General features: G+C 34.5%; 1 protein-coding gene across 1 annotated transcript in view; it reads left to right on the forward strand.

Annotated features, from left to right (window-relative positions):
• Nucleotides 1–17,431, forward strand: part of LOC129136834 (myosin IC heavy chain-like) — a 185,653-nt gene that overhangs the window by 149,549 nt on the left and 18,673 nt on the right. The window lies entirely within an intron of this gene.

The following is a 17,431-nucleotide window of genomic DNA, read 5'->3' on the forward strand; positions in this document are numbered from 1 at the left end:
AGCTACCTTTTTAGCATTTTGTGGGGTTGGGGGAGATTTGTGCAGGGGGAAGCGTATTACAGAAGCAAGAAACAAAGACAGTTATTCAATTAAGACATGCATTACATTATTTCTTACTTTTCAAACAACAACATGTTTTATGACTTGAGATTATCTGTTTAGTGACCTTGCAGCTGCACAGCTAGAGAAACAGTCTTCACAATGCCTGGGAAAGGGAGAGATAAGTCTCACTAGCCGCAGAAAAACAGGCAATTTTTAAAGGACTTCAGCTCTTTCTCTTCCTCAGGGGGAATTGGTTTTTCTTACATACAACTGAGTTTTTGCTTACACATTTTTTAAATTTCTTTTAATTCCTGTTCCAGTTGTCTCTCTTCTGAGTCTAGACACCCAGTGAGTCTACCCGGCTCTGGATTGGTTCTGGGAGTTGTCTGCATAGAGTCCTGTGATGTGAACCGTCTATGGGTCTCTCAGCTGTGGATACTAGTGCTTATTCTGATGGAGGTGGTGGGGGGTGCAATGGACTCTGTAAGGGTCCTTAGCTTTGGTGGTTTAATGCTCTATTTTTGTGCTGGCTGGCCTCTTGCCAGGTGGTGCTTTCCAGAAAGCTGTAGTAGTATGGAGAGGGACCGGCTGTGGATGGGGCCCTAGAACTCACAAGATTATATGCCTTTTGTTTCCACCACCAGGGTGGATAGGGAAGGACCATCAGGTGGGGCCAGGGCTAGGCATGTTTGAGCTCAGACTCTCCTTGGGTGGGTCTTTCTGCGGCTGCTGTGAGGGATGGGTGTGAGATTTCCAGGTCACTGGAGTTGTGTACCTAGGAGGATTATGGCTGCCTCTGCTGAGTCATCAAGTTGTCATAGAAGTGGGGTAAATCCAGCAGTCACAGGCCTCACTCAGCTCCCATGCATACCAAAGAGCCAGTCTCACTCCTACCATGTCCCCACCACAATAACCTTGAGTCTATTTCTAGGTGGAGGGCAAGACAGGCTTGAAAACTTGCCTGAGGCTGCCCACCTCCCACCTCCCAGCTGCGAAAGAAAAGGGCTTGGTTCTTCCCCTGCCTGTGGAGTCTGCACAGCAGATTTGCACCCTCCTTGAGGTTCTGGCCAGGAGGCTTCTTGCCCTGTTCAAACTGATACAAAGTTCAGCTAGAGATTTCCTTCTCCCTGTGGAGTTTTACCTCCTGCTTCTCTGGCCACCCTCCTGATGGATCCCTGTGGTGCTAGGCAGGAATGGGCTGCTTGGGAACCCAGTGAGCTCCCAGGGCCTTTCTGCAGCTTCCTCTACCCCTGTATTACACTCCACTCTCTAAATTGTCTCAGCTCCAGGTAAAGTCAGTAACTTCTCCCACAAACAGACCTTTAGCTTCGCCAGTGCCGGTGTGTGTTAGGAAGAGGAGGGTCTCCCTTTCCCACTTCCACAGCTGGGGCACTCACAGTATTTGGGGTGTCTCCCAGTTCCTGCAGGAGCAGCCCACTTCCTTCAGAGGGCCTGTGGGTCCTCTAGGGATTGCTGGTTTGTTCTTGCCTTATTCAGTAATTTCTGTACTAGACATTAACAATAATCAGTTACAAAATGAATTATCTTACTCTTAGCAGCATTTACGTGTTATTAAAGCTTAACTTTGGACAAGTTATTGGGACTTAATCAATGAAAAATGAGACTTTCTGTTTTTGCAAGCTTCATTATGATAATAAAAGTATAAATAAATTTAGTAAAATTTAAGACTCAAAACAGGATCACAAAGAATCACTGAAGTAATACTCTTCTTTAATTAGTTAAAAATAATACCAAGGAAGGCTAGTGGCCTAACTCTGATAGTTTCCTTATACTTTTCATAATAAGTTCTGATGCATTAGGCATTTTTATTCTCTTTTGCCATTCACAACTTTTTGAAAGTGAAGGAAAGTCATTTTAAAACAACTTTATTTCAAAAATTTAGCATCGTATATATTTTTCCAATAAGCTTATCCACCATTTGGTGGCTGATTTCAGCTAATTGAAATTGTATAGCCTAAGCAGTTCAGTTCACTAATATGTACTTTGTATGTACTCTGGAAATTTTGTAAATGGAACACAAATGCAAAAAGATTTGATTGCATTTATGAGCACTAAAAATACAATAATGCTATAATTAAGCAATTACCAAAAAAATGAACTTATTAGTAAATCACTTTTAAAATAGTAGGCAAGAAAAATCTGGGCTTATCATCACGAAAGACCAAAAAAGAATGAATTTAGACAATATATTTTCTGTATACTGATTCATTTAGAAATGAGTTATTTATAAACTCTCTAGGAATGCAAAACTGTATTGTTATGTCTACATGTACCATTTTCATATTTTCCCCTCCTATTTTCACTTCCCCACTTTTATTTACAATAGACAAATACCATCTTTCTAAAATAAATTTTGGCAAAGTCCAATTCTACACTCAAACTCTCTCTCAAAAAATAAAGAAGATTCTGAAGTTTTCAGGTACATTTTATTTTGGAACTTCTACTTGAATATTATTAATTTTGACTTTTTTCTTCTAAGATCACCTTAGTCATCCACCGAAAATATCTGGCTAATGCTTCAATAAATGCATAAATGTTCACTGTTACTTTGATCTGCAGGCAAAGACTCATGACACCATGGGACACATGGGTGATAGCCTTCCTTATGTAATTCTGTTGAACTGCATCAAAGTGCCATTCAGTTTAAACTGCTTCAGTAGCAAAGAAATGTAGATAGATTAGAAGTTCAGAGAGAAAAAAAAAGCCCACAATGACTATGGGAATCAAGTGGCATGACAAATAAAGATTAAAAAGAAGTGGAGAGGGAGGCCAAGGCAGGTGGATCCCCTGAGGTCAGGAGTTTGAGACCAGCCTGGCCAACATGGTGAAATGCTGTCTCTACTAAAAATACAAAAAATTAGCTGGGTGTGATGGTGGGCGCCTGTAATCCCAGCTACTTGGGACACTGAGGCAGGACAATCTCTTGAACCTGAGAGGTGGAGGTTGCAGTTAACTGATATCGTGCCTTTGCACTCTAGCCTGGGGGGCGAGAGTGAAACTGTCTCTAAATAAATACATACATACATACATAAAGTAAAATGGAGTGGAGGATAAACAAGGATGAAGCACTTCGTCCAGTGAAAACCAAAAAGTTACATGACAATATTCAGAAACTTGATTTAAATACTATGGAAGGAAAAAAATGGATAGCTTGGTGTGATGGTTCACACTGAGTGTCAACTTGATTGGATTGAAGGATGCAAAATATTGTTGCTGAGTGTGTCTGTGAGGGTGTTGCCAATGGAGATTAACATTTGAGTCAGTGGACTGGGAAAGGCACACCCACCCTCAATCTGGGTGAGCACAATCTCATTAGCTGCCATTGAGGCCAGAATAAAAGCTGGCAGAGGAACAAGGAAGGACTAGACTGGCCTAGTCTCCCAGCCTACATCTTTCTCCTGTGCTAGATGCTTCCTGCCCTTGAACATCAGACTATAAGTTCTTCAGCTTTGGGACTTGGACTGGCTTCCCTGCTCCCCAGCTTGTAGATGGCCTATTGTGGGACCTCACCTTGTGATAATGTGAGTCAGTACTCCTTAATAAACTCCCCTTTATATATACACCTATCCTATTGGTTCTCTTTAGAGAATCCTGACTAATACACTTGGTATTAAAATATGTAGCATCTTGTGATACTATATCATTTAATATTAAATATATCAAAGAGATAGCCAAAATTTTAGTTGGTGATTTTGGATTTTAATAGTTCTGAGAAGGTGAGAGACTCAGACTTACAAAGAGTATATTCAAAAGAAAATGCACACCTTTTTTACTTGACCGTCACATATTCATCCAAGAAACGCTTATTGTGTAGCAATGCATTCTACAATGAATAATTACTCCAATCTGATTTTTAACCATAAAAGTAAGTGATATAGGTTAAATGATCTACATAAAGATAGCAAGTCGAGTAAAACAAGAATACCTACAGTAATTATCCTAGGTACCAGACATTGTATTAAAAATATTATATACTTGGATTCACTACTCTGTGAAATAAGTATTAGTATTATTCTCATTTTATTGTTGGGTAAAGTGAGCAAATAAGAGGAAAGATAACATGCTAAAGTTAATGCTAACTAATACGTCGACTCAGCCACTGTAGGCTCTAATGTTTATACTTGTGTCCAGTAACCTTGTTGCCTCTATGGAGACCAGTAGAGTTGTCGCTTGGCATCGAGAGAGGATGGATTCCAGGACTTCACCCCCTTCTCACAGTCAGAAATCTGTGTATAACTTTTCACTCCCTCAAAACTTAACTACAAATAGCCTACTTTTGACTGGAAGCCTTGCAATAATATAAACATCTTACAATAAAGTAAGTTAGAGAAAAGAAAATGTTATTAAGAAAATCATAAATAAGAAAAAATATGTTTGCTATTCATTAAGTGAAAATAGATCATCATAAAGTTCTTCATCCTTATTGCCTTCACAGTGATGAGGAGGAGGAGGAAAAAGAGGGGTTGGACTTCTTGTCTCAAGGGTAGCAGAGAAGGAAGAGATGCAAGAGGTGGAGGTGGAGGGGGAAGCAGGAGAGGAAGATATACTCAATGTAACTTATATTTTAAAAAAATCTATGTATATGTGGACTGACCCAGTTCAAACCCATGTTGTTCAAAGGAAAACTGTATCTGCATATACCCTATGCAAATATTTATGTATAATTTAAACAAACTAGATTACTTATAATACCTAATACAATGTAAATACTATATAAAAGTTATTATACTGTATTTAAAAAATATTTTATTGTTGTATTGTTATTTTTTATTGCTTTTATTTTTCAAATATTTCTGATCCAAGGTTGGTTGAATCTATGGCTGTGAAATGGGTGGATATGAAGTGTCAACAGTGCTTATCAAAATATATGACATTTATAGCCTTCTTTTATCTGACTCACTTCAAAAAAGTATTCTCACATCTGAATATCAAGGTAATGAGATGCTGTAGATCTTTGCCATCCAATATGGTGGGCAATAGAAACATGTAGCTATCAGCACTGGGAAATATTTATTCCAAATGGAGATGTACTATAAAATATACCATGGATTTGAAAGACATAGAACAACAACAACAACAAAAATACAAAATATCTTAGTGTTTTTGCATTGATTATATTTTGAAATAAAAATATTTTTAGCTGTTGAGTTACATGAAATATATTCTTAAAGTTAATTGCACATGTTTACTTTAAGGTAGCTATAGAAAGTTTATTGATATATGTGAGTTGCCTTTGTGACTAACATTACATTTCCATTGGACAGCATTTTTTAGATGAATCCAATGGTCTCTTCTCTTTCAAGTATCTACAGTTCTGTGGAAATACTACAAAGTGAAGGTTTAAAATTCACTACAAAGTGAAGAATTTTAATTACTATGACAGACTCTGTTGATAAGTCTGAAAAAAGTATCAGTTATTAATAAATGAACTTTTTATTCCAATTACCATCGCATTTCTTTCGTTAGTGTTCAGTACATCTCTAATCAAAATAACATAAATTTGCTTTTAAAGTTGACATCATTAGAAAGACCTTTTTTTGTCTCTTTGTTTGTTTGTTTGAGACGAAGTCTCGCTCTGTCACCAGGCTGGAGTGCAGTGGCGTGATCTCGGCTCACTGCAACCTCCACCTCCTGGGTTCAAGTGATTCTCCTGCCTCAGCCTCCCAAGTAGCTGGTACTACAGGCACGTGCCACCACATCCAGCTAATTTTTGTTATTTTTAGTAGAGATGGGGTTTCACCATGTTGGTGAGGATGGTCTCAATCTCTTGACCTCGTGATCTGCCAACCTCAGCCTCCCAAAATACTGGGATTACCGGCGTGAGCCACCATGCCCAGCCCATGTGAAATAAATTTTATGTTCTAATATGTAATAACAAAAGGTTTTTTTTTCTTATAGCAGTTTTCCCCCTAGCAATTAAAAGGAAAAGCAAAATGAGTGTAATCCAAAATAATAGCTCAGAAAGAAAGCCAAAAGTACAAGAAAAGCCTAGTTAGGATTTTCATGTGGCCTTGGATTTCTTCCATCTCCTTTTGTATTCATATTTGCAATAGAAAAATGCTGAAAACCTTGAATATACAATATTTTAATATAATAATTTTACTTTGCAATGGCCAACTTGTGAAATACCAAAGAATGAAAGAAAATTAAAGTTGCCAACCTAAAAGCCGTATCTAAACTTCAATTAACTCTGGAAAATTGAAGATTGAGTTGAATTTGTCTGTAATTGTTAGTGAATTTGAAATATTTAAGGTACTGAATTTCAAATATGGCCTACTTTGTTTTTATTTCACATATTATTTTAGTTAGCTTAATTCTAAAAATGTCTTCTAATGTGCCTTTAAAATAGCCCAGAATGGGTTTTATATATTACGTTCATGTTTACAAATAAATTTCAACATACATTGGTATTTATGAGCCTTGAGCAATACAATAATTGAGTTACTGTTGAATTTTTTGTCGTAATTTTCTGTTAACTATTTTTGCATAGCATAGCTATTTTAATCGTGAGAACTAAAACAATTATTTTTTTATTACAGTGTTAAAAGAAAATAGGAACCCAAGTTTAAACATAATAAAAATGAATACCATTAATAAATTATATACTGTGCTCTCTTTTGACTCATTTCACATATTAAATCAAAATTTGTTCATGTCAGGCTATTCACCTTACAAAAGAAAATAAATCAGACATCATCAAAGTGACACACGTTTTGATGAATACGACAGATGCCATCTGATTCATTGTAGTTTATATCTAACAAGGGCACCCTACCTGTCAGTTATCTGTCATTCATGAGATATAATAATTTTTCATGGTTATGATGTGAAAATTAGAAAAGGAATATTTATTTCTTAGCAAAATTATGCTAAAGTTTTTATTTATAGTGAGCTAGATTTAAATTCAGCCTACATTTGATATATGTAGTTTACTAGTTGGCTCAGACAAGTAAACAGTGCACTATCAATAAAATTTTGGGTTTATTCTCAGAGATAAAATTACTTATATCTTTGTTAAACACTGAACCAAGAAAACTGGAAGTAACCTAGAGATCCATATTGCTATATATCCCAGAATATCTGGATGTTAGTGTATCTCAAGTCTTTTTGGAGTAAAAAAAAATCTGAAATCAACAATATATTTCTAGGATTATAAACTCAAAACTACCTTTAGAAATTTTTTAATTTCTAAGCACTTAAAGAAGTGTTAGTAAACAGGAAACAGAAATGGACAAATTTAACACAATAAATTTTTCCTTAAACCCCAAAATTGGTTGATATTGATTTTAATATATAAACTTTCTATTTCTCTCTTTTCTCTTTATTGCAACTTATTGATTGATGAACTTAGGTTAGTTTCCCAAAGTGTATCCTAAAGTCTGGATTTTGCTTAAGATATTCCGATGGTATTCTTGTTCTTTTGTTTTGAATTTCCTAAGTTAAAAAAAATGCTGGTTGGATATAGACATTTGATCAGATTCAGGTTTGAGATTTGAAGCAATAAGACTTTATGGGTCTTGTTTTCTTACAAAAGTTTCTCTTAAACTTTCTTTACTTCTTGTAACATGTTTAAATAATTAACTCAGATTTCCCAAAGAATTCACTTTCCCATGATGCTGGTAAGTCCTTTACCAATAATCATGTGGACACTCTTAATAGTATTTTTACCCATTTATTAAGATATTTACCACTGTGAATTCCAGGAATAGGCACACTTTTATCTTTATAGGATATGAAAGGGGATAGATGGCTCTTTCAAGCCAAGTTATTGTGATTTGGTTTATGTTGTAGTTCTTGATGGTAGTTTGGATGGTAAATAGAGGTCAAAGAAGGAAACTGTGTGTGTACAGACAACAAGGTAGGGTTTGATTAAAATATTGAGAAGGCTAGCAGATCTATTTATATAGTTACTATTAGATCAAAGTGGTCTCATTTAGCAAATATTTATTTAACCTCTACAATGTTACAGAAGCGTTTCTGCGTGCAGAGGATACATCAGTGAACAAAAAGGATAAAAACCCCTAAAATAATCATTGAGTTAGATTTATATCCTTCAATTTAATCATCAGGTTCTTCTTTTTTTTTCATTTATGACTTTATTTCTGACAATATGGAAAATACTCATCTCATAATTTAGGCTTTTTTTTGTTTGTTTTTTGTTTTTTTGGGTTTTTAAAAATTTTTTTTAAGATGAAGTCTCGCTCTGTCGCCCAGGCTGGAGTGCAGTGGTGCGATCTCGGCTCACTGCAAGCTCCAATTTAGGTGTTTTTTAATTCTTCTCAATTCTAAACAAGATACAGAAGTATATATTTGAAAATAAAGTGGACCAATGGGGCAGAGGTCTTTCTTAGTCCATCGGGTCAAAAAGAAGCACTTAGTAATTGTATGTTTTGCTCTAGTAGCATTGGCCTCTCAAATAGAGGAATTATTAATTTTAAGTAATTATTTAAATCTTTAAAGTGCACTAACCTGGAAAAATCTTAAGCATACTGTTATATTTAAAAATACTTGCAATCTACACATTTTTGCTAAGGTTTGTATGAGCAAAATGCAACAGGATCTATTGCAGGGTGCAGAACATAAGATCTTGAATTTGAATGTGTTGTGGACTATTAGTTAAACTTTCTTGTTTAGTGAATAATTTATATTTCAGTATTTAACAGATTTTTAATGGCTTGGAACCACACTGCATAAGGCTACATAATATATTGATTTAATATGTTTGACTTCCACCTTTTGATGCTTAGGTTTAATCTGGCTCTGGTCTCAAATTTAATGAATTAAATGGCTTCAATGTAGTCCATTTGTCCACATCACTGGACTACAAATTTCTGGTAATAATATAAACTTCTTAGCCTTTTCTCAGAAAAGTCTGGAACTTGCATAGGGTTGCTAAACAGCAGTCACATATTTAACTTAATTACTTGGTTTTTAATAGTGTTATTAATTTATTATTTTCATAAACACAATTTTCCCCATATTTATTGTTAAAAAGGGAAAATATAATTTAGTAAAATGTTATTAATAAAGAGGAATGAAAGCAAGTCTAGATCAATCCTGTCCATATATAGTAAGAAAATTGTAATCTTACAAATAATTCAGACACCAAATGAGTCTAAGAGAAATGAACATGCAACTGAGATACCTGGATTTTGCTTACATTATCTATATAATTTTCTCAGTTCTTCACCTGAAACAATTATTATCATGGGCATCCTATCTTGAAGATGTTTTCACATACTTGATCATAATCACAGAGGTAATACTCAAAATTGTATTACAGCCTTACTTGACAACTCACTACAAATGAGAACAAAGAAGAATGTACATCTCATATGCAAAATATTCCTCCTTATACAGATGTAAGCTGTTTGCAAAACCTGGCTTTTGTGAGAAAAGATTCTTATTTATTGCCAAAGTTTTATCTGAATTTATACGGAGAAAACAGAAAAAAAATACTCCAGAAGAGCACAAAAATGGAGATTTCTATGTGGCCTTGTTTCAGAACAGTTACAAAAACAATCACATTTAATAACAATGAAGTATATTTTAACTTCCCCTTTTGATAATCAATTTGCTCTTTAAAATCAATTATGCATGCATTTAAGATTTGTTTGATAATGCCTAGACTGCATTTTCTAAAGACATAATTAGCTGACCATTCTTAAAATAGTCATGTTATAATAAATGGCTTGTTCTGGGATCTTAAAAAAAATCTGAATGCTATGCCCAGATCTAGAAGACCAGGTTATGTGACATTTACATAATACTTTGGTAAAATTTGAGATTAGATAATAAATAATCTTTTTCTTCACCTTTATTGATTCCCCAGTTTGAGGAGAATAAATAGGATATGCCATAACATTTTATGATTTGTCCTATCATACTACACAGAAATAGCACGAAGCAGAAAGTATTTTGCCTGTAGATTTAACTTGTAATTCTGTAGAATCTATGTAAACTTCAGAAGCAGTAACTCTGTGTGTGGGGTTGTAATTGTGGTGTTGGTGTGGGGAGAGGATATGTATGTGTATATACAGTTGCTATAAAAGATTCAAATAAGAAGGCTCTTAATCTACTACAATTCTTTCATCTTTCCTCTTCAGGAATAGCAGGGTGGTGATAAACAATGTAATCCAATCAGCGATCTGTATTTAATTCCATTATTTCTATTAGAGATTATTATATTCTAAAATACTTATACCTTGCTTTTAAAACGATTGAATCAACTATTTTACCTTTTAAAATCATTAAAACTATTATAATCATGAACAAGTGTTCCATTCACTTACCAATCTTAAGAAAGAACTAGAAGGATTTAATTGTATAATAAAATACTTTTCTCTTGTCATTTTTGAGAAATAAATTAGTTAACAGAGAGTAGTCACCACCAAAAGCTTAGTTGTGAGAAATCATTCATCAGAGTAATTATTCATCCAGATAATCATTCATGAAAATCCTTATTCATCAAGAAAATAAATATTTTCTTGTGAACATTTGAGCTAATTTATAACTTTATAAATTATCACTTTATAATTTAGAAGCACGCCTCTATGTTTTCTGAGCACCACCTTAAAAAATGTATCACGGCAAGTACTGTGTGCCCTGTGGGTAGCAAGCATTGCCTGATTAATGATGATGTTCAACCACTATCAAGTAGAATAGCCAACCATTACTCCAGAGGACATTCAGTTTCAGTGTAAGATGGGCAGAAGTAGCAGCTGAGTGATAGATACTGAATGCACACCTAAGAAAAAGCTCAAACATATCTGAAGCCTTTTACTAAAAGAATAGAATGAAGACATTAAAAGGCTGAAAAAATGTAGTCTTCTTAAGCAAACGCATGTATCAAAATTTCATAAATGCATGTTGGCTATATTGAAAAATACTATTTATGTGCATGTGCGTGTGTTTGTATGAGTTAAAGCAAAGCTTGTATATGCCCAAGTGTTTTTTATATATGTGAGTTTTTATCAGGTTTTTCTATTTGAGTTACTTTAATAGATTCCTTGTGTCAAACTATTCTGCAAAAGAACAAAGATGTGAAGGGCCCAAAAAGAGAAGATAGTTAAGTCGTTATTTTAAAAGTAAATATATAAACATTTCTTGAATATTTATTGAGTGTGCCAGCAAACATCAATCTATATTTAGTGCATAAGACAATTGATATAAATAATTTAAATAAGTAATACAAGCAGTTTTTATTTTCTCAAACAAAACAAAAATAAGCAAATTCTTAAAATAGCTTCCCGTTCTTATAGTAAAAATGCGGCATATCCAGAGTGTGTTCTTATAATCAGCTTTTTATATGAGCTACATATATGAAGTAGAAATGCATATGCCCCTGAAATGGGGAAATCCATCTCTAATAAAGCTCATCATGAAAATACTTTAATGAAGTTTTATTTTATTTCCCACAAAGATAAAACACAATGTATGAAAATCAGTCAGTCTTCTGAAATGCAAACACATTGCACTTAATTTGCATATGAAAACAATCATTTCAAGAAATTTATCTATGAATACAAGACAGGAAACACGCATTTGTGGGTGAAAAAGTACAAACCTTAATCCCATTATTTTGAATGCAGACTGTCAAAAGCAATCTCAAACAATGTAGTGGAGTAAATACAGGTGTATATAAGACAAGAAAACCCCTAATATTTAGAAAAAGGTTAATTTTATGTTTATGGGCAAATGAGGCTATGGTTAATTTAAGAACATACAATTCCCTGTAATTTAGTTTCTAAGTTGTAAATGTAGAGAAACCTTTAAAAAATACACCTGAATAGCAAATATTACCTTGGTCAATATCTTTGTATATGTATATGTATGTGTTAGAATTAAAAATCTCTAGTAATACTCAGAGGTCAAGAAAATCTATAATTTTTCAATTCAAATTTACCCTAAGCTATTGATAAACCAATACTTAAGGGAAAATACTATAATTTTCACATAGTATGTGATCAGTAAATATTTGTTACATAAATGTTCTCAATAAAATAAGATTTATCTATAACATATACTAAATGCTCCAACATTGGACTTATATGAAAGGACAATTTAATTAGCCTTAATTATCAAGGACAGTGCAATCTGCCTGGCATTTGGTCATTTGCCCAGTGGTCTGTTGAACTCAGGTACATGACCTCAGTTGGGGGATTTCTTCACAGAACCATCTGTTTCTGATTTTTTCCAGCTTTTTCTGCCCCTTGTGCTCAATTTGCTTTAATATTTCTGCTTGGTTTATGTACTTAAGGTCATTTTAGACAAAATTGTGAAGCAGATAATGTCTCTCCTTGGTATCCTCCCATATCCCCTTTTAATCTCCCTGAAACCTTGTAGAAGTTCTATGACCTGTTTCCAAGGTATTCATATTCTGTGCAAAGTCTTAATCCACAGCAGACTGTCCAAAACTTGGCACATGTAGCAGTTCCCCAACCTCCAGAAATGCAGCTTCAGCAGTCGACTATTAGGTTGATGCAAAAGTAATTGCAATTTTACCTTTCTTTACTTTTAATGGGAAAACCGCAATTACTTTTGCACCAACCTAATATTAAGTCAGCATTCTTACTTGCTAGCAACAGACATCCAACATGGCTGTTCTAAGCAAAAAGAAAGTTCAGTGGAAGGATACTGACTGAGAGGTCAAATAATTCATGAGGACCTGGGAGGAGTTGCGTTTTGAGATTGAAAAAAGAGGCAATGGGGTAGCTACAGAGCCTAGGCAAAAACTCACAATTGGAGTAAATAAGTCTAGGATAATTCTAACATAAGCACTTTACACATTTTATCTGAAATTCGATTGTCAGGAAGCCATTACATAATGGTGCTGGAAAAGGCCATCATGAAAAACTTTCTATCTTGCCACTTTAGTTGATAAGTCTACTTGTTTATTACAAGACATATGTCATGATAGTTATATGAAGGAAGAGAAATTGGAACTCTCATAAGGGAATTATCTATAAAATTATCTGTGACAGAGTCTTTCTCTGAGTCTTATTTGAGATAAAGCCAAGCCTGCTTCTCAAGTGTCATGTGATCAATATAACTTCCAAAGAGATTTTAAGTTATTTTTGACTACATAACTCACATAATTCAAGGTTCCATGGTCAGTAATAAAAAGGTAGGAAAAACTGGCGGTATTATTGTTTAATTCCTCTTTTGGGACCAGCAAAAAATAACTGGTAACAATAGAGAATTTACAGTAAAAAGGCATATGACCAAAAAAAACAATTGAACAAATTATCCTTATAGGTGCAATTCTTTGATTGATTCTTGATTCTTCAATTGAAAAATTGTCCCTGCAGCTCAAATTTCTCAATTGTAATAAAACCTGTGGGACAAATGCAAATTTAATCGTTTTAGTGGTTTAATTTTGAGGTAATTTTTATTTCATTTCGATCAATAGACATTTATTTCAAGATACACTGCAGCCTATTATTGTGAATACTTCAAACCTACCCTGATTTCATCCATCTGGTATAATAACATTCAGTCTCCTCTTGGTTTCAAAGATGTTCAAGTCAGCCATAATAACCGACTTCCATTTTGTGTCATCTCTTGGCGTGCACACCCAAAATATTGAATGCTATTGAGAGTGATGGCATACCCAAAACACTGAATGCTAACAAGATGAAATGAAAAATGCAGTGCAAAGCCATGAGAGGAGTGTGTCATGATATGTTGGATTCATATTTGGCCAAATTTGTGTGATCTGATTGACTTGGAAATAATGCTTCCAATTCTCTTTTACTTCATATATCAGAACAATTTCCTGTTAACTAATATGATGTTCTGACTTTTTATTTTAGTATGTTTTAGTACAAATATCCAGGAACAAATTATTCAATTAAATACATCTGACAGACAAATTGTTCAATTGATTTTTTAAAAAAAGAAATAAATATAAATTAGGTATGTGATTTGTATTGGTTTTCTAGGGCTGCCTACATCTTAGCGTAATAGAAAGTAGAAAAGACTGGGAAGCTTAAAAAACTGAAATTTATTTTCTGATACTTCTGGAGGCTAGAAGTCAGAGATCAAGGTGCTGACAGGGTTGGTTCCTTCTGAGGGTCATAAAGGAAGTATTTGTTCCCAGCTTCTTCTCTTGGCTTAAAGATGGCCATCGTCTCCCTGTGTCTTCCTACTTTCTTCCCATTGTGCATGTTTGTGTTCAGATTTCCTGTTCTTATAAAGACACCACTCATATTGAATTAGAGCCCACTCTACTGAACTTATTTTAAAATCATTTCCTCTGTAAAGACTTTATCTCCAAACACATCCTGAGATACTGGGGATGAAGACTTCAACATATGAATTTTGGAGGGGAAACAATTGAGAACATAATATGAGTATATACATTTAAATGAGTTTTTAAAAACATTTGTGGGAATATACATGTACATACATATATGTATATATGTGGTGCATGTGTGTGCGTACACATCAACAGAAAAAGAATAGCAGAAATGCATATATGGGTTTCTGAGAAATCATTGTACAAAATTACATGCTAGAAGTAATGGTATATATGGAAAAATCAGAGAAAGGTCCAGTCTGCTTAAATGCTATGCAATCCTGTAATTAAAGCACCAAAGAAACAATAGCACACTAATTTAAAAAAAAAAGTTAAATGTTTCCTGACATTTTATATAGCATTATAGTGAGTAGATCCCTTGCAGTCTTGAAAATTGAAATCTTATCTCCTCCTTTGAAATAAAAATCCTGAAACACATTCACTTTTTTTAATACAGGGATACATCTTTATAATTTTTTTCCTTAGCATTTTTAGCTTTCCCAGACTTCTTAATATGAAAGTATAGTATTTTTGAAACCTTAATACCAATCACTACTTCTATAAAAGTGAAACAGTTCTTTATGATTTTCAACTTTTTAATCAGTTGTCCTGATATTGTTAAGCCTTTGACAACTTTGATAAACTCTATAAAAACAAAAAGAAACTTTGTTCCTGATATCTTTAAAACATTGGTGTGCTAGAAAATTTGGAGGCATGAGCAAACAAGACTTCCTCTGTATACCATCCTATTACTTCCTTTTATTAACTAGATCACTTCTGAGTTTCAACTATAAAACAAAAACAAACAAAAAACATGACTTATAGCAGAAACGACAAAACTTCAAGATGTTAAGAATGTTTGTGGAGGGAACTTACAGGTTTTTCCCTTCAGCACCTTTTTCTAAGTTCTTTTCCTCTAAGTACACTGTTACCATCAGCCTCTCCAAGTAAGAACAGTACTATGACACTGACTTAGATACAGACAATTGTTCCAACTATGTGCATTTGAAATCTAAAACAGTTCAGCCCCCATTCTTGGCATCGTTGGATTTGATGCAATCATTTATTTCTTGTGACTGAATCTAAAAAATAATGTTTCCAGCTCTGTGAATCACAGAAGAGTTTGTCCAATTACAGGAGGGGACACAGACTGAAGCCATGTGAGGAAAGGAGGATGAAAGATAGGGAGAGGCCTCTTTGCATTTGAATGTCTGGCTTGGACTGTTGCTGAGTTCCTGCATTTTCTGACTTTCTTGCTGTAAAACCCGACACAATTTTCACATATTTTTTTTCTGTGCTTATGCTGATTCAGATCATATATCTGTCACCTGTAAGTAAAACAATTCTAACAGATATGTGTAAAATCTGGGTAATGAGATTATGTGTGACTTTGATTTGCCTCATTATACTGTACTTTCACAAATTCTAAAATAAACCTCCTTTTTTTGTATGTGGACAAAACCATTGCTGCTATGAAGAAATACCAAAAACTGAGTAATTTATAAAGAAAAGAGGCTTAATTGACTCACAGTTCCTTATGGCTGGGGAGGCCTCAGGAGACTTACAATCATGGCAGAAGGCACCTCTTCACAGGGTGGCAGTAGAGAGAAAGAGTGCAGAGCAAAGTGGGGAAAAGCCCTTTATAAAATCATCAGATCTCATGAGAACTCACTATCGTGAGAACGGCATGGGAGAACCACCCCCATGATGTAATCACCTCCCACAAGGACCCTCCCCCAACACATGGGGATTAAAATTCAGATTACTGTTCAAAATGAGAGATTTGGTTGGGTACGCAGAGCCAGACCATATCAATTGTATTAGTCTGTTTTTATATTGCTATAAAGAACTGACCAAGACTGGGTAATTTTTAAAAGAAAGAGGTTTAATTGTCTCACAGTTCCACAAGGCTGGGGAGGCCTCAAAAGCTTACAATCATGGTGGAAGATGAAGGGGAAGCAAGACACCTTCTTCACAAGGCAGCAGGAAGAAGAAGTGCCAAGCAAGGAGGGAAGATTCCCTTATAAAACCATCAGATCTTGTGAGAACTCACTCCCTATCATGAGAACAATATGGGAGAAATTACCCCCATGATTAAATTACGTCCACCTGGTCTCTCCCTTGACATTTGAGGATTATGGGGATTAGGGAGATAAAATTCAAGATGAAACTTGGATGGGGACACAAAACCTAATGATATCACAGAATAAACTAACACTATTTGCCATCTAAGGTCATGTAGCAACAGGCGCAAAGAAACACCTATTGTAGTATTCTGGCCTGAGGTGTTTAAAGGGAAATTGATCATGAGGTAACATGAAGCAAAGTCAGCTATTGGGGCATTCTACAAATCAACAAGTCTGGATTCTTCAAAGAGTCAATGTTATAACTGTTTTTAAATGTCTGTCAAGTGAGCAACAAAAGTTCTGTATATTGGCCATTTTGTAATTTGCACAGCTTTTAATAATGCAAAATGTGACTAAAATTTAGACACTATACTATTTTCTTTGGAGTCTTGAGAATGTGTGATGTACATGTTACCACTCGTGGTGACATTTATTGTTTCCCGCTAGTTTCTTAGGACTCAGATGCCTTTGACTATTTCTCACTAAAGAGAGCTATGATATGTAATTACATTTCTAATGCTATTCTTACGTGTTTTCAAGAAGAGAAATTTTGTAGAATGTTATGCATAGCAGGAAGAGTGTCCCTCTTCCTTCACCCCCACCTCCTCCCTTTTCTTCTGTTAATTTCATGTGCAATGTGTATATATGGTCATTGGTCCAAAGGTCCCATTATTGATTCAGAGGAATAATGTAATTTTTTAAAGATGTATTCATTTGGTTACAGTTTGAATTGTAAATAATCCTCCAAAGAGATAAGCTCATTAGAAGATACTAATCTCAAATATAATAGATGTTGACTTTTTCAAAATTTTGATTGACAATTAATAATCATGTATATTTATGAAATACAGTGTGATGTTGGATCTGTGCATACATAACAGAAAGATTCAGTAAGGCTAATACATCTATTAGCTTGGAGATATTACCAATTTATCTTTTTTGT

This window comes from Pan troglodytes, chromosome 14 (assembly GCF_028858775.2).
Source record: "Pan troglodytes isolate AG18354 chromosome 14, NHGRI_mPanTro3-v2.0_pri, whole genome shotgun sequence".
NCBI lineage: Eukaryota > Metazoa > Chordata > Mammalia > Primates > Hominidae > Pan > Pan troglodytes.